The sequence below is a fragment of the Camelus bactrianus genome, chromosome 36 (genome assembly GCF_048773025.1).
Source record: "Camelus bactrianus isolate YW-2024 breed Bactrian camel chromosome 36, ASM4877302v1, whole genome shotgun sequence".
NCBI classification, from domain to species: domain Eukaryota; kingdom Metazoa; phylum Chordata; class Mammalia; order Artiodactyla; family Camelidae; genus Camelus; species Camelus bactrianus.
The window spans coordinates 12,473,664-12,499,872 of record NC_133574.1 but is presented as its reverse complement, the minus strand read 5'-3'; the positions used below and the strand labels follow the sequence as shown (position 1 = coordinate 12,499,872).

At 42.6% G+C, this 26,209-nt stretch overlaps 1 long non-coding RNA gene across 1 annotated transcript; it reads right to left on the bottom strand.

The window, feature by feature from the left end:
- Nucleotides 1-1,104: 1,104 nt before the first annotated feature.
- LOC141576187 (uncharacterized) lies at nt 1,105-25,313 on the bottom strand. Its single transcript, XR_012504441.1, has 3 exons — nt 24,501-25,313; nt 3,320-3,392; nt 1,105-1,949 (listed from the first exon to the last, which is right to left on the bottom strand). It is a non-coding gene; the product is annotated as an uncharacterized LOC141576187 (long non-coding RNA).
- Nucleotides 25,314-26,209: the final 896 nt, after the last annotated feature.

The window sequence follows — 26,209 nt, the reverse complement described above, 5'->3', positions numbered from 1 at the left end:
AAGAGTTGGAATACCAATAGACCAACAAGCAGCTGTAGAATTCAAATAAACAAAGTTCATGATCATCCCAGTGATGTAAAATGCACCTCGAGGAAAGCAACTTAGTCACAACAGAACCTCCAGACGGGTTTCAGCTCATATCTCGGCAGAAATTTTGCAGGACAGGGAAGAGTGTCAGGACATAGGCCGTAACTTCAATGAGAAAAAGCTGCAATCTAGGGTAGCCAATGCCAAATGACCGCCGTTTATAACAACGGCAGAGCTAGGGAATTTCACTGACGGGCAAATCTTAAAATAATTCAGCAGTTTGAATCTGATCCTAAAACACAAGTTGAGAATCCTTCCCTTAGTAGAAAAGTAGCAAGATGAAATGGAAATAAGAAAACCACTATTGGAAATGCAAGAAGAGCATGAGTTGCAAAGAAGAAACAAGAAGAAGGCAAGGAGGACATCAAAATCCTAAAGATGGGAGAGGGTAGCAGGAAATCATAGTTGATTTTAAGCACTATCTTAAGTGAATCAGCTTATATGGTTGTCTGTCTGACGCAAAAGGAGAGATGCATGGCCTAATGTGTTTGCAAAACAAACAATCAAACAAACAAACAAACACCAAAAGGTTACAGTTGGCTGAAATATACCAAACAACCATGAATATTCAAGACAAAATACTCAAAGTGATATCAAGGATCATTCAGCACGCATCGACCCAGTATGGCGGCTATCATGTACTCAACACACTTGTATTCAGAAAACAGATGCGTGCATTCATATTCATAAATATTGATTCTTAAGTGCATATCGTGACCCAAACCAAATGACGGTTTTGAATATGATTGTTTCATAGAACGTGATATAGACTTACAAGTCTTCCAACAGGATGAACGAATGTCATATTCTACCCTACGTAGAGAATAAACGGCATAAGCCTATAGCAAAGAAAAGAAGCTCTGCCAAGCTGTACTAAGAGCAAAAGAGACAGACTTGAAAGGGCACATTGGGATTGGCTTCACTTCGAGGAATTTCAGCCCCCATGAAACAAATGGATCCATGTTCTGAGAGTGTGGATGTTTCAGCAGAAAGCAAAAGACGGATATGTATTCTGGGTGAATGGACATTACACAAACATGACTTTATTTAGTGGGTCTCCGTGTACTGTGAACTCTTAGAAAGTATCAAGACGTGTGAAAACATAAACTAAAAATGGACACACTTCCCTCCAATTGTACTGTGTATACAGTCTGGACCAAAGGAAAGCGGGAAGAAAAAAGGACGATTGGACGCCAGTGGATTGAATCACATTTCCCTTAGGAACCTCTAGTCTAATGCACCCCTCCCCCAACACTGAAAAAATGCAGCAACCATTGGGGATGGCAGTTACCGGATGGAATTCCAGATGGAATGTTGCTGTGTACCACGAGGGTTGTTGTGGCTGGTGGAACCAAGGTACCTGGGCAGAATTCTGTGGGTGGATCAGTGTGATGGAGGGTCTGCCGCCCTCTGTGGAGCTTGGCTTTGGTGTTTTGCTCGGGAAGCTGTGCAAGTTCGAGTTATTGCTGCTGCCCAAAGACCTGAGTTCACGGGTCAGTTTCCAGAATCTGAAAGGGCAGACAGTGGAAGATCTGCCTGTCATCAGCTTACTAGTGAGGCTCAGAGTTACTTCCAGACTTGCCCAGTCCTGTTGACGTCGACTTTATGGGAGACACGAAGAGAAGCTGGCAGAAAAGCTGGGTGGACGGATTGAGCTGAGATGAGAACATATTGATGAGAGTTGTTCTGCTACAATGGAGAATACCGGCATGGCTGCTTCTCTAGAGAATTCCAGGCTCGAAATTCTTTCATGAGACCTACTGAACCTCGGTGATACTGGTAGAAATATAAGGAGTGTCAACGTGCACTTGAGAAAGTTACTCAATTCCCTGCTTCAAGAACGGGTCCAAGATTCCTGACGTCTATAAGAGAAGAGATGGCGGAAATGATAAAAGCGCTCATGTTCTTGGAAGAGGTCATGAGAATCCACAGGTCCCAAGGGGCATTTACAAACCATTCAGACCAAAATGCACCAAGCCCAGGTAAGACTTTTCCCAGGTTTGGGCATAGATATCAGGCACATGCACTTCCCACCCCTCCAATCAGTCATCTATTTTAAAGAATCAGATCCTGAGCTGCAATGAAGCCAGTAGGAGAAGAGCAAGCCCCTCCTAGAATCAGAGTTCCTCCAACTTCACACTCTGTGAAGAATGGTGAATTCCTTAAAGGTCAAATACTCTCGACTAAAATAGATAGGAATTTAATACTCAGCTCACACAAAGAAATGATGACCTTCCCGTAGATTCAGCAAATGCTGTGGTTAAGTCTTTTTCGGGTGAAGGGAGTGTGGTAGGTGAGGGGAAACTTTGACTGAACTCGAATATGTATTAGGCCTCAGTATTTCAAGACATTATAGTCAAATATTATAAGTCAGATAGTGAACTGAACTGTAAAAGTCGTGAAAGACATTAAAGACACAGGTTATGTGGGGCGTCTTTCCCTTCAGACAAGCCCCGGGTGCACGATATCATGGGGGTGCACACTTGGTTGTGTGAAATTTATTTACTCAATATGATCAGATGATTAAGCGTTCTCATCAATGATAGAAGAACACCTGGTTCTCAATTGCCTAGCATAGCTGCAGCAGGGTTGTCAAAGCTAAAATGCCTCTAGGTGCTTTGGAATCAAGCTTAAATGTATAATTTTGTTTGGTTTTTCTTGTATTTTCCTAAAGAGGAATGTTACCACTTGAAATGCCAACATTGGCCAGTATGTGTCATTGTGAGTAAAGGGAACCACATGCACAAGGGAAACCCAGGTTCTCGGTTATTTTGTGGTTCCAATAGGTACTTAATGGTTCCGGTTGGTGTTGGAGGCTTCAACAGTAAAGAGTTGACATATCACCTTCAATATATTGGACAGCGATTTTACTTTAAAACTGTCTATATTTTTCTTATAGTTGACATAATGTTACAAAATTGACAGGTCTGGCATCTAGGTGGATTTAGTATGTTTCAAATTCTAACTTCATTTTTTATAAATCCCAAAACATGTAAATCAATTCTATTAACCTTCTTAAAAACTGCAACTGAGTTATCAACACAATGTGAAAATTGGAGGCTAAGGACAAACCCTCCAACCATGGCTGCATATTAAACAGAGCTAAACAAACATCACAATTCTGTGAATTATATCTGTAAAGTGTTGTTTTATCGATGCCCAGTTGGCAGAGAACCAGTGTAACCTGCGCTCACTCCCACCCATGTACACAGCAATGTAAACTTCCACTCACCCAGCCCTTGGCACAGGACACTTTCCGAAGAGTGGTCTGTTACTTCCAAAGACAGGCTGAGGCCTCAGAAAACCTGGAAACAGGAGAAGGCAAAGTAGAGAATGGAAATCTGTGCAGGATCTGACCTCTGCTGATGGAGCAGCAAAGGTGAAACTCTGTTTTACTTGGATGCACACTCTCAAGCGGACAGCACACATGGGATTGTAGATAATGCGCTGAGTGTTAGAAGAGTGCACAGCAGATGCTTGGCTGACATAACTCATAGAAATCAGCACAAAATATCCCCACAATTGATTCTGAGACAAAGATCTGATCTGCCAAATTTGAGCCAGAAGAGGCAGCGGAAAATGAGGTATAGAGCTACAGATAATGGCACACGCTGAGTCTCAGGGATCTGGAGTGCATTGTGGGTTGTGGTGGGTTCTATCAAGAGAGCAAACCGACCTGTTACCCCATTAAGAAAGCAACCACATTGGCGTGTGAGGTTGAGTTTTTCGATATGTGCCATGGCCACATCCACTGCATCTTGCAGGCCCAGGATCAATTTGGCATTTTGCCAATAGAGCACGTGTGGGGCTCAATCAGAGATGTCGTGCATCTGGTCTGAGGGATTCAGTGGCCCTTGGGTTTGAAATCAGTATTAAAAGTTTAGGATCTGCTACAGTCATAACATGGACAGGGATTATGGATTGGTTTGAGGAAGAGAATTTGGTACAGTTCTGTGGTTGCATTCGTGCACCCATGACCCAAGGATGAGGGATCAAGGAAGAGTGGTCAAAGTCCACAACGTGAGAAGTTGAAGCATTTCCTTCAGCATTAACTCCCAAATGCAGATGCTACATTTTGGATGGCACTGACATGGTACTGCCCAGAGGACACAAAGATCGGTCTGTGGGATCATTCCAGCAGGCCCTGATGTATGACATCCATACATATGTTTCCACTGGTGTTTCTGTAGACCGAGAATCTGTGGGAAGAACTGGTAACGTTGGGACATTCCCATGGCAATAGAAAGCACAAGCGCACTCTCAGTTTGCTGTTTTGGAAAGACTCCAATATGACATAAAGCAGAATGCCGAGCTGAAAACCTTTAAGCTTCATTTCCAGATCAGGAAGTGTACTCTGCACTTTCAGAATTGTGAGGTAAGTGCAATAAAACGAAGTTTTACTAATTGAAATAATATGGTGTGCTCATCACAACAAAGGCAACACCAGCAATTAGAGATATACCAGACAACACACACAGGAACAGGACATGGCATCAATGCCTAGGGAAAATTGTCCTCACAGAAATATCATGGAACTTTGTACACAGAATGGTCGAAAATTTTCACTTAACAAAGCCCTATAAATCTATATTAGATACCTGATATTACTTGACCAGTAGAGATAAAGAAGTATAGTAAAAGAAACAGGAAGTACCATTTTCAGTTCCAAAGAGTTTGAAGGCCCAAAAAATAAGCTTTCAAACATCTAGACTGCAAAACGCTACCAGAGCATGTATTGAAAATGGAGGTGAGGAAAACATGAAGTACAACAGTGTCTCAGAATCACAAAAGGCAGTTATCCAGGAAAGGGGAAGAGAAACTCTAAAAACGAGCCAAATAATATCAGGAAACTCAAGGATGAGATAATATCAGTGCTAAAGTCAGTCCAAAGCAGACTTGATAATGCAGACGGACTCGTGAAAGACTGTGAAGACAGGGGAACAGAAATCCCTCTATCAGAAGAAGACATAGAAAAAGAAGTGCAACCCAATGCAAACATTGCTGTTGAAGCCTGGGGTAAGACAAAGCATGAAAGAGTAAGATTCGTAAGAGTCCCAGATGGAAAAGCAAGATTAACAAAAAAAGTCTGAAAAGATATTTGTAGAAAAATCAGACTGTAACTTGCTGAAAGACAAGAAAGAATGAGGTATACGAAATCAGAAAGTACACATACCAAAGTAGTTGGAAACCCAATACACCTATATTCAGCAGTATTATTCAAATCAACAAAGTTCATGATCAACCGACTGATTTTAAATGCATCTAGAGGAAAACAACTTAGTCACAACACTACCTCCAGAGGGGTTTCAGCTTATATTTCGAGAGGAATATTGCAGGATAGAAGGAGTGACAGGACATAGACCAAATCCTGAATAAGAAACAGCTTCAATCTATGGTAGCCTATGCTACAAGACTGCCATTCCTATTAAAGGCAGATCTAGATCATTTCACAGACTGGCAAAACTTAGAAGAATTCAGCAGTTAGGAACTTATCCTTAAAGGAAGATTGAGAATTCCACCCTGAATCGAAAAGTAGCAAGTAGAAATGTAAATAAGAAAACCATTATTGGAAATGCAAGAAGAACAATGAGTTGCAAAGAATAAACAAGAAGGCAATGAGGAAATCAAAATCCTGAAGATGGAAGTGGGGAGCAGGAAATCATAGGTGATTTTCAGCACTATACTAAGTAAATCATCTTACATAACTCTCTGAAGCAAACGGAGAGATTCATGGCGTAATGTGTTTGCAAAAGAAACAACAAGCCAACAATCAAACAAATAAACACAAAAAGTGTACGGTTGGATGACATCTATCCAAAGGAAACATGATAATTCAAAATAAATTACTCAAAGTGATGTCAAGGATAATTCAGCCTGCATTGACCCAGTATCGAGGCTTGCATGTAATCAACACACATGTATTCAGAACACAGACGCGTGCATTAATATTCATAAATATTGATTCAAAAGAGCATATCGTGACCTAACCCAAATGCCGATTTTGAATAAGATGGAGTTATAGTCCGTGATAAAGGATTACAAGTCTTCCAACAGGATCAATGAATGGCATATTCAACCCTACGTAGAGAATAAATGGCATACACCTATAACAAAGACAAGTAGCTCTGCAAAACTGTACTAAGAGCAAAAGAGACAGACAGGAAAGTGCACATTGGGATTGGTTTCACTTCTAGGAATTTCAGCCCCCATGAAACAAATGGATCCATATTCTGAGAGAGTGTGTATTTCAGCAGAAAAGCAACAGACGGATATGCATTGTGGGTGAATGGATATTACACAAACAAAAGATTCTTATAGTGGGTCTTTGTGTAATGTTAACTGTTAGAAAGTTTAAATACGTGTGAAACCATAAACTTAACATGGACAGAATTCCCTCCGTTTGTACTGTGTATACAGATCTGTACAAAAGAATAGAGGGAAGAAAAAACTGATCATGGGACGCTAATGGAGAGAATCACATTTACCTTTGGAACCTCTCGTCTGATGCAGCCCCTCCCCCAACACTGACAAGATGCAGCAACCATTGGGGATGGCAGTTACCGGTTGGATTCCAGGTGGAATCTTGGTGTGTTCCGCCAGGATTGTTGTGGCTGGTGGATCCAATGTAACTGGGCAGAATTCTGTGGGTGGATCAGTGTCATGGAGGCGGTACCGCCCTCTATGGAGCTTGGCTTAAGTCTCTTTTTCTGGAATCTGTGTAAGTTCGAGATACTCGTGCTGCGCAATGGCCTGAGTTCACGGGTCAGTTTCCAGAATCTGAAAGGGCAGATAGTGGAAGACCTGCCTGTCATCAGCTTACAGGTGAGGCTCCGAGGTACTTTCAGACTTGCCCTGTCCTTTAGAATTTGACTTTATAGGAGACATGAAGGAAGTTGGCAGAAAAGCTGGCTGCACGAATTGAGGTGAGATGCGAACACATTGATGAGAGTTGTTCTGCTACAATGGAGAATACTGGCATGGAGGCATCTCTAGAGAATACCAGGCTCAAAAGACATTCATGAGACATATTGAACCTCGCTGATACTGGCAGAAACATATGGAGTGTCAACGTGCAATTTAGGAAGGTACTCAATTCTCTGCTCCAAGAATGGGTCCAAGATTACTGACGTCTAAAAGAGAAGAGATGGCAGAGATGATAAAAGCGCTCATGTTCTTGGAAGAGGTCGTGAGAATCCACTCGTCCCAAGGGGCATTTATAAACCACTCAGACGACCAAGCACGAAGCACAGGTAAGCCTTTTCCCAGGGTTGGCCCTTGGTACCAAGCACTTGCTCTTCCCTCCCCTCCCCTCATGTATCCATTTCAAAGAATCAGCACTTGAGTTGCAATGAAGCCAGTAGGAGCTGAGCAAGCCCCTCCTTGTATCAGAGTTCCTCCTCCTTCACATTCTGTGCACAACAGTGAAATCCTCCATTGTCAACTACTCTCGACTAAAATAGATTGGTATTGAATTCTTCGCTCACACCTTGAAATGATGATCTTCCCCTAGATTCAGCAAATGCTGGGCTTATATCTACTTTGGTGTGAAGGGAGTTTTGTAAGTGAGTGAATTTTTTGCCTGAATTTGGATATTTATTTATCCTCATTTTTTCAAAACAGTATTTGTAACTATTATAATTCAGTTATTGAAATGAAGTGCAATTGTTGGGATAGATATGTAGTGACACTTCTTTTGTGGACCGTCTTTTCCCTTTTGTCAAGTCCCAGGAGCAGGATATAATGTGATTGCTGTATTTTTTGGGTTAAATTTCTTTTCTCAACGTAATTAGTCGATTAAACATTCTCATCTTTGATAGAAGAGCACATGATTGTCAATAGCCTAGCAAAGCTGCGGCAGTGTTCTCATATCTATAATATCTCTAAGTGCTATTGAAACCAAGCCTATGTAAAAATACATTGTTTGGGTTTCTTTGTGGTTTCCTAAATAATAATTTTTCCCCTTGAATCGCCAACATTGACCAGTATGTGTCATTATTAGGAAAGGGCACCACATGCACAATGGAAACCTAGGGTTGTGGTTGTTAATGGTTCTAAGAATTATTTCATTGTTTCTGTTAGTGCTGGAGGCACCAAGAGAAAACTGTTGACCTGCCTCCTTCATGACTTTTGGCTGCTAATTTATATTTTCTGTGCATTTTTCTTATTTGGATATTTCAAGCTGGTACCTAAATTTGGCAACTCTGTCTTATAGTTAGATATAGTATGTTTCTAAAACTGTATTTATTTTGATACATTTCCCATGTATGTAATTTAATTCTGTTTATTATTTGAAAGTCTGCAATGAGTTATGAACACATTGTCAGACCTGGTGTTTTCAGACACATCTTCCCACAATTGATATACAGAAAAATAGCTAAACGAATCAAGTGTCTGTGAGTTATGACTAAATTGTGTTAATTTATCCATGCCAAACTGGCAGAGTACCAGTGCAAACTTTGCTCACTCTCTCCCATGTATACAGCAAGATAAACATACACTCTCCCAGCCCTTGGCTCAGGAACCCTGCTGAATAATGCCCAAACATCTCTTACTTCAAAAGTCAGAAAGAATTCTCACATAACCTGGAAAGAGTAGAAGGCAAATTAGAGAATGGAAATCAGTGCAGGACCTGACCTTTGGTGAGGGAGCAGTAAAGGGGAAACTGTGTTTTACTGGAATGCACACTCTAAAGTGGACAGGTCATTTGAGATGGAAGAAAATGTGCTGAGGGTTAAAAGAGTGCATAGTGGACGTTTGGTTGACATATCTGAAAGCAATAATCACAAAATTTCTCTGCAATTCATTCCCAGACCAATACTCCACCTGTTAATTTTGAGCTAGGAGTGCCTGTGGAATCTGTGTGTTAGGGCTGTGGCTGATGTCACAAATTTATTCCCAGGGGTTTGGAGATTGTTTTGGGCTGTGGTTGGTACTATCTAGAGAACAGATCTGCCTGGGTCCTCTCTTAATATTAAATTTGCTGGCATATGTGTTGTGGATTAGCTTAGTAACCCAGGGTCTTAGTCACAGTCTTTCCACATCCATGGTATAATTGCTCATTTTCTCCATAAAGGAGAAATGGGTCTCATTCAGAGCCATCTTCATCTAGTTTCTAGAATCCAGGGCAATTTATTGTTGAAATCAGATTCTATAGCCCAAGGATCTGCAACTTTCATAGGCAGGATTGAAATTTCTTATTGTCCAAAGCAGAGGTTTTTGAAATGCCCCATGCTTGCCTTTGAGTTCCAATGCCTTATTGCAAGAGTTCTTGGAGCAGAGATCTGCTGAACAATATGTGAATTTGAAGCCTTTCCATCAGACTTGACTACCACATGCTAATGCAACAATAGTTGTGGTGCTGACCCAGTACTACACTAAGGACCCAACTGTGGCACTGCACGCTTCAACAGGTTCTAATGTGTGACATCATTAGATTTGTTTCCACTTTTGTTTTTGTTTGCAGAGAACCTGAGGGAACCCATTATAAAATTTTGACTTTTCCGTGGCAATAGTAAGGACGAATGCACTTTCATGAGAGTGTATTGGAACCATTCCCTATCCACATATCCAGCCGGCAGCCCAGAAACCATTTGGAAGCCTCTATTCCAGCAAAAATTACTAGTCCCAGCACTGTCAGAGCTATGATAAGCATTTAACCAAAATGACACTCTGCTAACTTTACTAGAATAGGTTGTATTCACCACAACAAAAACCACACTAGCAATCATAGATATAACAGGCAACAGACACAGCAGGAATGCATGGCATCATTACATACCAAAAACAATCCTCACAGCATTAATACTAAATGTGCACAGAAATGATTTCACTTACAAAAGCTGTTCAAGTCTATAATAGATAACTGATCATGCTTAACCCATAGTGATAGAGAGATATAATAAAATTAAAAGAACCATTCCAAATTTTCAAAAGACAGGAGTCTCCTGAAAGAACATCCAATGTATTAGACCACCAAAATTTACTAGAACATGACTTGAAAAGGGAGGACATAAAAACACTGAAGGAAATCTTGAGTCTATGAATACAAATGCAGGCTAGTATAAATGGAAAGAGAAACACTTTAGATGAGCCAAATATAATCAGAAAACTCAACAGTGAGAATAGCTAAGCTAAAGACAGTTCAAATCGGACTAGATAATGCAGAGGAACAAATAAGTGACTTCGAAAGCAGGATAACCGCAATCACTCAGTCAGAACACGACATAGAAAAGCAAGTGAAAACCAATGCAAGCAATGCAACTGAAACCTGGGATAAGAGAAAACATACCAGTCTATGACTCATAGGGATCCCACATGGAAAAGAAGAAAGACAAATGGTTTGAAGAGATATTTGAAGAAATCAGACTGAAATTTTCTTAAACCAAAGATAGAACCAGCTATCTTAACACAGGAAGCACAGAGGGTCCAAGCATAATGAACCCCAGTAGGCCTACAACAATATATATTCTAATTTAAATGGCCAAAGTTGATAATAAAGAAATGATTCTAAATGCACCAAAATAGAAACAAGTGCATTGCAAGAGAACTTTCTAATGTCTTCAGCTGATTTCTTAATAGATAGATTGGTAATTTTTTCTTCCCTCTTTCATTTTGTGTTGATCTCTATTCCAAGAACTGATGAAAGGCAGATTCCTTCAGTCTAAACAAGATGAGTTGGCAGAGATTCTATAAGTGTTCAAGTTCTTGGAAGAGGTCATCAGAATCAACACATCTCAAGGGGCTTTTTCAGACAATACAAGAGACCATGCACCAAGCCCTGTTTATACTTTTCCCAGGAGTGGGCCAACGTATTAAGACTTGCTGTTCCTTCACACTAAACCAGCCATGCTGGTATACCCTCAGTCTGCTACTGCAGTTGAATTGGAGCCAGGTCCAATTTTACCAACACTGTAGGGAGAACCTGAGCCTGCTACTGCAGGAGACACAGCACTGTGTCCCATTTCACCAATCTTTCAAGGAGGCCCTGAGCCTACTCCTGCAGGAGACTCAGAGCTAAATCACATTCCACCAGCTGTGTAGGAAGACCCCCAAGCCTTCACTTGCAATGGATTCAGGAATGTGTCCAATTCCACAAGCCTTGTAGGGAGACCTTGAGCCTATTCCTGCAGGAGAACCAGATCTCTGTCATATTCCACCATCCCTCCAGGAAGATGCAGGGCCTCCTCCTGCAGGAGACTCAGGAATGGGTCCAATTTCACCAGTCCTGCAGGGAGACTCTGAGCCAATTCCTGCAGGAGACCCAGGACTGGGTCCCATTCCATCAACCCTGCACTAAGACCTTGAAGTGGGTCCAATTCCACTAGCCTTGCTGGGTGACCCACAAGCCTGATCCTGCAGGAAAATTAGAGGTATGTCATATTCCAGAAGCCCTGCAGGAAGACTGAAAACCTGCTCCTGCAGGAGACCCAGGAATAGGTCCAAATCCACCAGCCTTGCTGGGAGAGCACAAACCTGATCCTGCAGGTGATACAGAGCGAGGTACAATTCCAACAGCCCTGCAGGGATATCCTGAGGCCACTTCAGCAGGAAACACATGACTGGGTCACATTCCAATATCCCAGAAGGGAGACTGTAAGCCTGCTACTCCAGGAAACCCAGGACTTCGTCCCATTCCAACAAACCTGAAAACACTGAGACTGCATCTGCAGAAAACAGAGTGGGTCACATAACACCAGCCCTGTAGTGAGACTACAAACCTGCTCCTGGGGGAGACCAAGCCCTTCACAGAGAACATGAGCCAGCTCCTGCAGAAGAACAAGAGTTGTGTGACATTCTACCAGCTCTGCAGGTAATCCCTAGGCTTGCTCCTGCAGGAGACAGACATCTCAGTCCAACTCCATCAGCCTTTCCAGGGAGAATCCCAGCTTCCTCTTGTAGGAGAGCCAGAACTAGATCTCATTCCACCAACCCTGCACGGAAACACTGAGCTTGCTCCTGCAGGATACCCACAGCCAAGTCATATTCCACAAAACCTGCAGGGAGACACTGAGTCTGCAAATGCAAGAGACCGAGGACTGGGACGAATTCCACCAGCTCTGCAGGGAATCCCTCACCTGCTCCCATAGGAGACTAAGAGCCATCAGTTCTGGTGGGGTCCCTAAGCCTGCATCTGCAAAAAATACTACAGAGTGGAGTCACATTCCACCAGCCCTGCAAAGAGAACAGAACCTGCTGCTGCAGGAGACACAGGACTAGGTCCCATTCCACCAACCTTGCAGGGATACCCTGAGCCTTGGACCAAGGAATGGGACAAATTCTGCTAACCTTCTAGGGAGACCATGAGCCTCTCCTGCAAGAGAACAAGAGATGGGTCATATTACAGTATTCTTCCAGGAAGACCCAAGGCCTGTTCCTGCAGGAAATGCAAGAACAGGCCCAATTCCTCCAGCCTGAAGGTAGTGTCCAAATCTGTTCTGGCAGGTGACCCAGAGATGGGTCCCATTCCACCAGCCCTGCAGGGAGACTCTGAGCCTACTTCTACAGGAGACCCAGGAATGGGTCCCATTAAACCAACCCTGAAGGGAGACACAGAACCTACACTTGCAGGAACCACAGAGCCAGGTCACATTCCATCAGCCCTGTAGTGACCCCTGAGCTTGGTCCAATTACACTATCCTTGCAAGGAGACCCTGTGCCTATTCCTGAAGCAGAACAAGTGATGGGGTCATGTTCCAACAGCCCTGCAGGAAGACCTGGAGCCTGCTTCTGCAGAAGACCCAGGACAGGGTCTGATTCCACCATCCCAGCAGGGAGAAAACTAGCCTGCTCCTGCAAGTGACCAAGGTCTGAGTCATATTCCACTAGCCCTGTAGGAAGAACATAAGACTGCTGTTACAGGAAACTCAGAGCCATGTGCCATTCCAGCAACACTGCAAGGAGACTCTGAACCTGCCCCTGCAGGAAACAGAAACCCAGTCACATTCCACAAGCCCTGCAGGGATACCTGAGCCTTCACATGCAGGAGACCCAGGCCTGGGACCAATTCTACCAGCCCTGTGGAAAGACCCTGAATCAGCTCTGGCAGGAGACTAAGAGCCATGTCACATTCCACCAACCCTACAGGTAATTAATCAGCCTGCTCCTGCAGAAGACCCAGAGCCAAGTCACATTCCATGAGCAATGCAGGGAAACTTAGAAACTACACCTTCAAAAGATCCAAGATTTGGACCAATTCCAATGGCACTGCAGGGAGACCATGAGCCATGTCCAATTCCACTAGCCCTGCAGGAAGGCCCCGAGCCTACTCCTGCAGGAGAACCTGAGATTGGTCATATTGCAACAGCTCTAGAATGACCCAGAGCCTGCTACTCGAGGAGACACAGGACTATGTCCCATCCACCAGCCCTGCAGGGAAACCCTGAGACTGTTCCTTCAGGAGAACCACAACTGGGTCACATTTCACCAGCAATGCATGGAGACTTAGAGCCTGCACCTTCAGGACACCCAAGAATTGGACCAATTCCAACAGCACGGCAGGGAGACCATTAGCCAGGTCCAATTCCACTAGCCCTGCCTAGAGACCCCGAGCATGCTCCTGTAGGAGACCCAGCACTGGGTCTCATTCCACAAGGCTTGCAGGGAGAAACTCTGCCTGTTTCTGCAGGAGACCAACAGCTGAGTCACATTTCACCAGCCCTGAAAGAAGACCCCAATCCTGCACCTGCAAGGGACCTAGGACTGGAACAAAATTGACTAGCCCTGTAGAGGGACCCTGAGCCTGCTTCTGCAAGAGAATCAGAGATGGGTCATATTCCATCAACCCAGCAGGGACAGTCTGAGCCTGCTCCTGCAGGTGATACAGAGTAGGGTGAAATTGCAAAACCTTGCAGGGACACCATGAATCTGCTGCTGCAGGAGAAAAAGGATGGGGTCTCATTCCACAAGCCTTACAAGGAGACCCTGAGCCTGGTCTTGCATGAGATCCTGAGCTGGATCCTGCATGAGACACAGGACTGGGTCCCATTCTACCAACCCTGCAGGGGAACCCGAACCTGCACCTGCAAAAAACACAGAACCGTGTCACATCCCACCAGCTCTGCAGGGAGACTGTAAGACTAGCCCTACAGGAGACCTAGAGCCAGGTTACATTACCAGTCCTGCAGGGAGACCCTGAGCCTGATCTTGTAGCTCCTCCTGCACCTACACACACACTTCTATGAGACCCAGAGCCAATTCAGGCATCACCACCCCTACGGGCTGAGATGCCTCTGCAAACACCAACACTGTCATCTAATTCTCAGAATCAACCCACTCTCAGACTCGAACTTTACTTCCCTTCTCCTGGAATCATTTTTGTTTGTTTTTTTTTGTAATTTCCTTGTTTTCTTTCATGTCATTTAGAGTATCATCTATTTTTATGTTTTAAGTTTACAATAATAAAATTTAGATGTTTTTCCATTTTAAATTGTGCAATTCAGGAGTATTAAGTGCATTCACAATGCTGTGTAACCATCATCACTGTCTAGTTTCAGACTGTTTCTTTCCTCATAATAAAACCCTGTATCCAAACCACACATTCTCTTTTCTCCCTCCCCTAGCCCCTGACAAGCCCTAATCCTCTTTCTCTCTGTGTGTCTTTCCCTACACTGGATGTTCCCTATCAATGAAATCATACAAAAGATGGCTGTTTGTGTCTGCTCTCATATTTTAACAAGGGACTGGTGTTTTTTTTTTTTTTTTTTTTTTTTTTTACTTGAAGTAGCATTTTGGTTATTTGAAAGGGAAACCCAGGTGGATTAAACATGAGATGTACAAAATGAAAATTTTTAGTAACTATGTGCATAATCTCGAGATAGGCACTGCTAGTCTATGTGTGAAACCAGAGCCAGAAGGGAGATGCTTAGCTCTTCCTGTGGCAAAACATAACCTATAAAATAAAAAATAATAATATTCAAAAGCCATGAAAGTCAAACCACAACCTGGAAAAATCATTTTTCATAACCTAAAGTCAGAGAAATGTTTCACATCCCTGTGGTCCAAAAACTTCTTGAAACACTGTGTTCTAAACAGAAACAGAACAAACACATGCAATTCCAACAAGAGGAAATGCAGGTGGCCAGTGTATATTAGAGGTGCTTGACCTCTCAAGTGAGGATGCACACAGATGTACACACTTTGGTGACAGCATTGGTCACCATCACACTGGCAGGACTTTAGCCTGCTGACAACCAGCACTAGTGACAACATAAGGAGGCAGAGGCCACAGTAGATCCCCTGGAGGGAAGAGTGAGCAGACACTCATCTCTGGGAGAACAGTATGCAGGGTGAATTACAGTTCCACAAGTTCACCCCTTTCTGAGTAGTGCTGATGCTTAGTGTTGATCATACTAAAATTCTTGCACAATTTTTCAAAGATGTCTTTTCAAGGATGTTCATCACAGTTCTGGTTTAACTAGTAGGAGAATGGAAGCAACACTAATGTTCATGGAGAGGGGGTGGGATTCATCATTTCTGGTTCACATGGAGGAATGATTGTTGTGCAGCTGGAAAAATGAGTGCTAGGTCTTTACCTGATGTCAAGGAAGCCCTCAGTTTGGATGCTTGTTAATCCATCATCTACATCCCAGATGCCATCTATGACCACATATGTGTCAAATCATCATAGATTTAAATGAATCTTGTGGTGTGTGAGAGACAGAGGCAGAGAGAATAAGAGAGATAGAGACTGAGAGATGTTCACCAAGCCATTCATGACGGTCACTTCTGGGGGTGGGATTTGCAAATCTCTGCACTTTTCCTTTAGGCAACATTTCAAGTGTTCATAATGTATCTATATTGCTTTACTAATTCTAAGGTATTTAAAGCATATGTTACTTGAGATTCATTCATATTGAATCCACAGCATAAAGTTTATTATTTTTATTTTAAAGTATTTGTTACAAGTACAATCAGCATTTATGAGAGTAAAATGATAAATTCTAAAGAACTAAGAATCAGATAAACAACAAAACCTTTTGGTGACTCAGACACAGGCCAGCTAGTTGGCAGCAAATGGCAGGGTGGGACAGGTTTCTCTAGAAGGTTGTGTATGTTCTGAATCAGCATCCAATAGAGGCAAGGAAAAATTACAAGACATGTACGCTGGAAACTACAACAGCTTGTTGAGAGTAATTAAGAAAGACCTAGCCCTATTTTAAAATTTGAAGGAGCCAAAGTGACAGAGTAGACAGACTCACAGCTTGACCTCTCCCACAAATACACAAAGAATTACATCTACAAAAACATTGAATTGCACAGAAACCTCCTGAACTCTGGCACAGTGTCTCTCATTTTGAAATACAGGAAGATTCTCACAAAATATGGTAAGGAATAAAAAGAAAAAAGACAAATTCAGTGCAGGACTGATCCTGCAGGGAAAAAGTAGCATAGGAAGAAAGGCACCCTCACACTGGGACACAACCTCTCTAGCTGGGAGATCAGCTAGGAAAGAAGCAGAGCTTCCAAGGTTTGGAGGAGACAGTGGCAACTGCATGGCAGGCAGAACTGGGGAACACTGACACAGAGGGTCCCTGTGATGACCAGCCCTAGACATGAACTAGCAGGGATGAGCCAGGACTGGCTACTGGAGTCAGTGAAGAGCCCAGGCAGAGGGCTGGGTCACACTGCAGAGAGGCAGCATCAGGAAACTAGAGGGCAGTGTGAGCTCTGGCTGTGTGTGTGTGTGTGTGTGTGTGTGTGTGTGTGGAACAGAACAGACTGAAACTCTCATAAATAAGCACCAATGTTGGTATAATGTGGGAGGAATGATGCATGGCTGTGCCAAAGTCACTTTCTCCACTTGGCTCCATTGTTGGTGTGTTCTCATGAGAAGAGAAATGGGGCTTGGTCATAGCCAACACTGCTGCACAAAGGCAGAGCTGAATGTTGAATCCATATCCTGTGCCATTGCAACTTCACAGGTGGGACTGAGATTTGTTTACAGCCCCAGGCAGAGAGGGTGGATTTGCTCTCTGGTCACTTTGTGGATCCACACCTCTGGGACTTACAGGCAGTGAGTGGAGTTCTGACTCAAGAAGGGTGGCCAGTGAGGGTATTTACAACAGGGTGGTGTATGGTTCCATATGTGAATGCGGGATTGGGGTTTGAGCTGAACCTGTAGTGGACCACAAATTCATGTGTGTGACTACACACTTGCTAAGGCAGGTCCAAGGGACTGACACTGCTGGATCTGCACTGATGTTTCCTGGGGCTCAGAACCTGAGGGGCACCAGAGTAGGTGGCTGACATTCCCATAGCTAAAGCAGGGATAAAGCCAACATCAACAAATAGTACTTTGTAAGTCTGCATAACAAGTGAAAGACAACACCACAGAGGGAACTCCCCAGTGGAAATCTCCTGCTTATTTTTCTTCACAACTGAAGTGCTCCCACCCTGCCTACTACACACCACAGCTCAGAAACGGGTCTAGAAGAAATACATAGAGCCAAAGAAATATAAGTAAATAAAGAAGCCAAGGAACCACTTTCAATTAAAAGAACAAGAGAAATCCCCTGAAAGAACAAACAGTAAAATAGACTGATAGTCTACTAGACTTCAAAAAGGGAATGATCAACACACTGAAAGAACTAAAAGAGACTATCAATAGAGACAGAAAACTTTGAAAAGAAAATTTAAACTATAAAGAAGAGCTAGTTAAAAATAGAAAATTCAACTACAGGCAATCAAAAACAGACTAGATAATGCAGAGGAATGAATAAATGACTTAGGATACAAGATAAAAGAAATAACCCAATACAGCAGACATAAAAGCCAATAAAAACCAATTAAAGCAAGATAATATAAAGTGCGCCAGCCTATGCATAATAGTGGGTCTCAGAAGGAGAAGAAAGGGAAAAGGGGATTGAAAATATAGTTAAAGAAATCATGACTGAAAACTTTCCAAACCTTAAGAAGGAAAGATTTATCCAAGTACAGGAGGCACAGAGGGTCCCAAACAAGAAGAAACCAAACAGATCTACACCAAGACATATTATAATTGAAATGGTTAAAGTTAATGATAAAGAAAATATTCTTAAGGCAGTGAAAGAAAAACAAAATATTAGTTACAAGGGAGCCCCATAAGCATTCAGCAGATTTCTCTACATAAAAACTTCTGGCCAGAAGGGAGTGGCAAGATATATTCAAAGTCCTGAATGAGAAAAGGCTGCAAACTAGGATATTCTATCTAGAAAGACTCTCCTTTAGAACAGAAAGAGAGAGAAAGAATTTCACAGACAAGCAAAACTAAAAGAAGTCAGCAGTACTAAATCTATGCTAAAAAAAAAAAATTGAAAGTTCTAATCTAAATAAAACATAAACAGGAAGCTATAGAAATTAGGAAACCATAATTGGAAATGCAATAAATACAGTGAATTGCAAGGGAAAACATGAAGATATAAATAAGTCAGTAAGTCAATAAAGAAAGCAAGAAAGAAAGAGAGAATAGCAAAATCATAAAAGGTGAAAGAGGAGAGCAAGAGAATATAGATTTTGTTCCCTTTCTTTTTTTTTTTTCTTCTTTCTTTTTGTCTTATTTATTTTTAGGATGCACTTGAGCCTACATGACTATCAACTAAAACCAAACAGATGAAGTAAGGGGTTACCATACTTGAAAGACAAGATAACCACAAATCAGAAGTATATAAAGAGTCATAAAACCCAAAAAGAAACCAAGCTTATAGAATAGGAATTTATCATATGACAAAAATGAAAAAAAAAATTAAAAGAAAGTAACAAATAAGAAATACCAAATCAACTGGAAAACAAATTTCAAAATGGCAATAAAACGACATCTATAAAATATCTACTATAAATGTCAATGGATGAAGTGTTCCAATCAAAAGAAAAAGTGGAGGAGGAAAGATGGTGGAGTAAAAAAGATGCTCAGAGCTCACCCTCTCCCACAAATTCACCAAGAGTGACATCCACAGACACACCCACCACCCAGAATACCTGCTGAACTTTGACAGAATATTGCCTTCTTCAAAAGATAAAATTTTCACAAATCTGGTAGGAGAAAAGAAGAAAAAGGAAAATAGTTCAGGACCATTCCAATGAGGAGGGAGCTGCAAAGGAGTAATAGCATTAATACACTGGGTCTACCCAACTCCAATGGCGAGTTCAGCAAGATGGAGAGGGAACATCTGCAGCTCGGATCTGTACAGAATAGCCTTTGACTGACAGAACTAAGTTAATTGGGCACAAAGAGTCCCAATGATCCCCAGCCCTAGACGTGAACCAGCAGAGGTGGGATGGGACAGGCTGTCTGAGTCGAGCAGAGGATTCGGGCTGACTGTACAGAGGAAACCTTGGGGGACTACAATGTTCTGTGTGCCATGGCTGGGAGAGTATACAGATTAGAACAGCCTGGGTCCCCCATAAAATCCAAAAATAAAAGAAAAAAATGGCAAAGCAACACTGCTGGTGTGCCCTGGGGGGAAGGGGATCCGTAGCCTTTGTGTCCACAGACCCACAGTGCCATTATTGGAGACTTCTTGGGAGAAGAGAGTCAAGGCTCAGCCATAGCCACCATATTTTCTGGTTCATGGTTCCCAGGTGAAGGAGGGGTCAAAAGCCGAATCCCTACCTAGGGGCTCCACAACCTCATAGGTGGGACTCAGATTTGTTTACAGTCCCAAGCAGAGGGGACCATTACACAGCGATGCCTCTCTGAATTGGCTTTTCTAAGACAAATGGACAAGAAGCAGTGTTCTGGAACACAGCAGGGGTGACGTCTAGTGCAGCTGTTTTCTCTGAGTCCACCTATAAAGCATGGACCTAATGCGGCACGGGAGCTACCTGCCAACTACCTTGCACAAGTGTGGTGCTGGGACAAGGCATCTGGTGGGGGTGCAGACCACCCACAAACTGATGCTGGGACACAGACCAGGAGCACGACTGAAGGGCCTCTGGAACCAGCAAGTGGAGTTTTCACAGCAGGATATGGGCAGGAGTGTGACAACCACAGGAAAAAAAGGAGCTCCTGCTCAATAGCCAGGGTAGACTCAGGCCACCAGAACACCAGCCACACCACCAACAAAGGGGATAACAGGCAAAAGGCATGGAAGGAAGACGTGGCAACCACCCATAATTAAAAACAACCTTATGACAAAATTATTAAGAGTGCATATTCTTGGAGAAAGTCCAAGATAGTGGAGTAGAAGGATACTTGTATCTTATCCTCTCAAATAAATACACCAAGACTGACATTCACAGACACACCCATCCACTCAGAACATCTGCTGAACTTTGATAAAACATTGCCATCTTCAAAAGACAAAATGTGCCACCAATCTGGTAGGAGAAACGGAAAAAAGAAGGAAGAAAATGCAAAATGGCTTGGGGTTGGTCCTTTGAAGAGGGAGCAGCAAAGGAGGGATAGTGCTGGTTGACTGGGTCTCCCCCTTTCCAACGGAGAGGTCAGCAGGATGGACAGGGAACCTCTGAGGCTCAGATGTGTACAGAACCGCCCTTGACTGACAGAATTAAGTTATATGGGCACAAAGTGTGTCAACAACCCCCAAACCAAGAAGTGAATCATGGATGGGAAGGGACAGGCTGCTGGATCCAGGCAGACTCTGGTTGACTGTACAGAGGTAACCCTGGGGGACTACAGTGTGCTGTGGACAACTGATTGGATTGTATACAGATCAGAACAGCCTGGGCCCCCCATAAAATAAGAAAAAAAAAAAAATAAAGCAAAGCAACATTGCTGGCTTGCCTGAGGGAAGGGGAGTTTTGTCCTTTGTCTCTGCTGACCCACAGCAACATAACTGGTGATTTCTCAGAAGAAGAGAGATGAGGCTCAGCCACAGCCATCATACCCACCCAGGCAGAGACAGGGTTGAAACCTGAATATGTACCTGGCAGTTCTGCAGCCTCATAGGTGGGACTGAGACTTGTTTACATCCCCAGACATATAGGAAGGTTCTGTCCTGGTGCGTCTATGAACTCGCACCTCTAAGACAAATGAACAAGGAGCAGAGTTCTAGCAAAGGGCAGGGACTAGGGCTGGTGTGGCCATTTGCCTCAAGCCCACCTACAGAGTGTGGAACAGATGTGGAGTGGGGAGTAGCACGGAACAGGGGAGCAACCAACCCAACTACTGTGCAGGACTGCTGCACCTGGACACGGCATTGGGAAGGGGCACACCCTGCCCACCTAACATGCAGGAGAGCAGCACCAAGATGCAGCATTGGGAGGAGATGTGACATGTCTACCTACAGGCACTGGGAGCAGCACAGACCAAGGGTGTGACCAGAGGGTCTCTGGAACCAATGAGCTGAGTTCATGAAACAAGGCAGGGGCAGGAGCTGTGACAACCACAAAACAAATAGGAGTCCCCATTCAATAGCCAGGGTAGGCTCTGGTTAACACGTTAATGGCCACATCCATAACCAAAGGGATAACAGACAAAAGGCACAGAAGTAAGACTTGGCAACCACACTTATTTAAGAAAGAACTCTTGATAAAATTATTAAGGGCACACAATCTCCACGGGAACATCCTCTCTTCTTTTTCTGTTCCATTTTCTTTTACTTTTTAAATGTTACTTCTTAAATAATTTTTATATTTCTATTTTTAATCCCTTTTAAAAGTTTCTTTTAAAATACTAATATTATTATCTTTCAATTTGTCCAATTTCATTTTTATCTTTGTTTTGTTCTTCTGTTATGATGATACTCTGTTCTCAAATATTTTTCTTCCTTTACTGTTTTAAAAATTCATCCCAACTCAATTGTTATCTTGTTTCAATATGTTCTTCTGTTATTGATTATACTGCTTTTAAAACTAATTTCTTTGTGCTTAGTTTTATTTCTGCATCCACTTTATATAAATAAATAAACTCCTAAAGGACGACAGTAGATAACTGATACTCCATAAGCCATAGTGCCAGAGAGATATAAGCAAGATGAAGAAGCAGAGCCACCTCTCTCAATTAAAAGAACAAGATAAATCCCCTGAAAGAACAATCAATGAAATAGACATTGATAGTCTACTAGATGATTTCAAGAAAGGAGTGATCAAAGTACTGAAGAAACTAAAAGAGATTGTCTATAGAGACAGAGAATATGTCAAAAAACGAAATTGAAACTCTAAAGAGGAGCCAGTGAAAATTGGAAAACTTATTTGCTGAGATGAGAGGTGAGCTAAAGGCTGTAAAATGTAGGCTAGATAATTGAGAGGAATGAATATGTGACTTAGAAGACAGGACAACAGAACAGCTGAGAGAAAACAAATAAAAACCAATGAAAGCAATATAAGGGACCTATGGAATAACATAAAGCATGCCAACCTACTCATAATGGGGGTCCCAGAAGGAGAAGAAAGAACAAAGGGGATTGAAAAGGTATTTGAAGAAATCATGACTGAAAACTTCCCAAACCTAAAGAAGGAATCAGATATCCAAGTACAGGAAGCACAGAGCGTCCCAAACAAGGAGGTCCCAAACAGACCCACACCAAGACATATTACAATTAGGATGACCAGGGTTGAGAATAGGAAATGATTCTAAAGGCAGCAAGAGAAAAACAAAGAATGAGATACAAGGGAACCCCCATAAGATTTTCAGCTGATTTCTCTACACAAACAGTACAGGCCAGAAGGGAGGGGCAAGGAATATTCAAAGTCCTGAATGAAAAAATGATGCAGCCTACGATACTTTATCCAGCAAGGCTATCCTTTAGAATAGAAGGAGAGATAAAGAACTTCACAGACAAGCAAAAACTAAAAGAATTTAGCAACACTAAACCTATGCTAAAGGAAATATTGAAAGACCTACTCTAAAGAGAAAAGAAGCAGGATGCTACAAAAAGGAGAAAACCATGATTGGAAAGGTGATTGCTAAAATGAATTACAACAGAATAAACATGAAATCATAAAAGAGGACATCTAAATCATTAAGGGTGGGGGAGGCGAACAAGAAAATGTACAGGTTTCTCTCTCTCTCTCTCTCTCTTTTGTTCTTGGTAGGATGAGTTTGAGCTTATATTACTATCTGTTTAAAACAAACAGATATAGTAATGGGTTAATATATGTACAAAGTAGGGTAACCACAAGCCAAAAAGTTACAATAGAGTCACAAAACTAAGAAGACACCAAGATAATAAAAAGGAAAATTATCAAACCACAAAAAGAAAATGAAAGGGACAAAGAGGAAATACAAAATCAACTGCAAAACAAAGTTGAAAATATAATAAACACATATCTATCAATAATTATTATAAATGTCAATGGACTAAATTCTTTAATCAAAGGATATAGAGTGCAGAGTGGATAATAAAGCAAGTATCTACAATACACTGTATACAAGAGACCCACGTTAGGGAGAAGGACACACATAGATTGAAAGTGAGAGGATTGAAAAAGATATTCCACAAAAATGGAAATGACAAGAAAGCAGGAATATCAAGAGTGATTTCAAATAAAACAGACTTTAAAACAAAGATTATAAAGAAAGATTAAGAAGGACATTTTATAATGATTAAAGGAGTCATAGATGAAGATATTACACTCATTAACATATATGAACCCAACATAGGAGCACCTAAATACATAACAGAAAAAAAGGGAAAATTTGATCGGAATACAGTCATGGTAGAAGACTTTAACTATCCATTAACATCACTGGACAGATCTTCCATACATAAAATTAATAAGACAACATAGAAATTAAATGATAAAATAGAACAATTTGTCTTGGTTAATATTTTCATAACATTATATTTCCCTAAAATAGCATATACATTCTTCCCAAGCGCAAGTACCACATTTTCTAGGATAGATCATATACTTTGGCACAAAAGAAGCATTAATAATTTGAAGAAGATAGAAAATATTTGAAGCAACTTTTTCTGAACACAATACCATAAAAGTAGAAATTAACTACAGAAAAATAAAGGAGAAATAAATGACAGCATGGAGATTAAACAACATACTACTTTAAAAAAAAAATGGGTGGATGATGAAATCAAAGAAGAAATAAAAAAACACAGTGAGACAAATGATGATGAAAACACAACCACACAGAACCTATGGGATCCAGAAAAGGCAGTGCTTAGAGGGAAGTTTATAGCGAGAGAATCAGGTCTACCTCAAAAAAGAGGAAAAACTGCAATAAACAATCAAACTTACCACCTAAAAGAATTAGAAAAAGAAGAGCAAAAAATAACAAAAGTAAGCAGAAGGAAGGAAATAATAAAGATCAGGGAGGAAATAAATAAAATAGAGATATTAGAAACATTTGAAAAAATCAAGCCAAGAGATGGTTTCTTGAAAGAGTAAACACAATTGACAAAATTCTGCTCTATGCTGGAAATTGACACAACAATGCAAACTGACTATAACTCAATAAAATAAAAATTAAAAAATAAATATATTAACAAAAGAAAAAAGAAAAGGTAGTTTCTACTCACCAGACTGGAGGAGGGGACTGCACCCCATGCGGGGTCACACACCATGGGAAAGCCTGGGGTCAGGATCGGAGGAGCAGGGTGCTGTGGACAGGATCTGTCACAGGGTTTCTGCAGGAGGGGAGGGTGAGGCATGTGAGCAGGCTGAGGACTGGCCATTTGAGTAAGTTCATGGGCTCTGGGGTGGAGGGGCTCCCCCAAGTGTCTGGACTTGACTCTGGGTGAGTTGGGCAGGTGGACAGTGGCTCAGTGTGAGTCCAAGTCAAGTGGAGGGGGTAGTGCGTTAGATCTAGAAGGACTCCTTCTGGGGTGGGAAGGCCCATAATGGAGGCAGGAGGCCAAGCCCAGGTGACTGAGAACAGGGTGTGTCCTGCATAGGCCTGCAGGGCAGACGAAAGCATCCAGTCTACAGAAGGTGGAAACACGGTCCATACAAGGGCTCAGCTCAGATGTCACCCCCTCAGAGGAGCCTTCCCTGCCTGCACAGTCTACAGGGACAGCCTCCTCCACGCACATCTCCCCAGCAGACACCTTCTCCATTTCCTGCATAGCATTCAGGACCCGGGCCCCTGCTCCACGCCCAGCCATGGTTTCGCTGCCCTGAGGAAAAGCCCTCACAGGAGCCATCAAGCCCTGCAAGACCTGGGCCCCACCTCTCTGTCTCTTCTGCCACCACTGTCTCCACCTCGCCCACTTCTCCTCCACTCCTGCACTCCTGACTTCCCCCAGCCCTGTGTGCTCTCCAGAGCACGTGTCCCTCCTAACATGCTGTGTGTGCTCACTGTGTCTCATCCACTGCATGCCTCCCACCCAGGTCAGTATCCAGTGCACAGTAGGGCTCAGTAAGTAGAGAATGAATGACTCTTACCATCACTGCTGGGAAGACTTTTGTCTGTGGCCTACAGTGATCACACACCCGTCACACATTCGCTGACGTCCTACTGTGTGTTGGGCGGGTTCCAGACACCGGGCACAGCAGGTAGTGAAGCAGGCAGGTCTCCATTCTCATGCAGCAGACAGCCTGGTGGGGGACACAGAGAAAATTAAGTAAAATATGCACAGTGTCCGGAGGTGATATGTTCCATGGAGATAAATAAGGTCAGGGAGGAAAATTGAGCAGATTCCTGGAGGTGTTTAAGAAGCAGGCAGAGAGAGACCCTGGCTGAAAGAGCAGCCAGCACAAAGGCCCTGAGGCCACAGTGGGATGCGCGTGGAGGGTCTTAGTTATCCGTGTGAGTTCTTAGTCCTGCCGTGAGTATGTATGTTGCTTTTATTTGTAAACCTTGATTTCACCTTTAAAGCAAATTAAACTGCATCATCAATCTGCATAATTTAGCCAATTCTGTTTCAGGTGTTGTGGGCACAATGGCGGGCTAGTTACTTGGGTTGGTAAAGAATTACCAGCGTCTGAGAAGGGTCTAAGAAAGTTTAATAGGGACACTGCTATAGGCAACATCAGGCCACACAGGCAAGAGGTGCCTACACGAGCGCCAAGGTTGAGTGTGTGGGGTCTGTTATTGGGGGGGTGCTGTTCACACAAGGAGGAGGGGGCTGCATGATCAATTCATGCACAGGTACCTGGTTGGTTGTGAGATCTGTCAGGGGCTTCTCTGAACAACAGGCTTTACCACTTTAATAAGGGCAGGATGTGAGGCCTCTCTTCCTGGTTCAATGAGTTTTCATAGGGTAAACACACAGCAAGAGAAGATGTT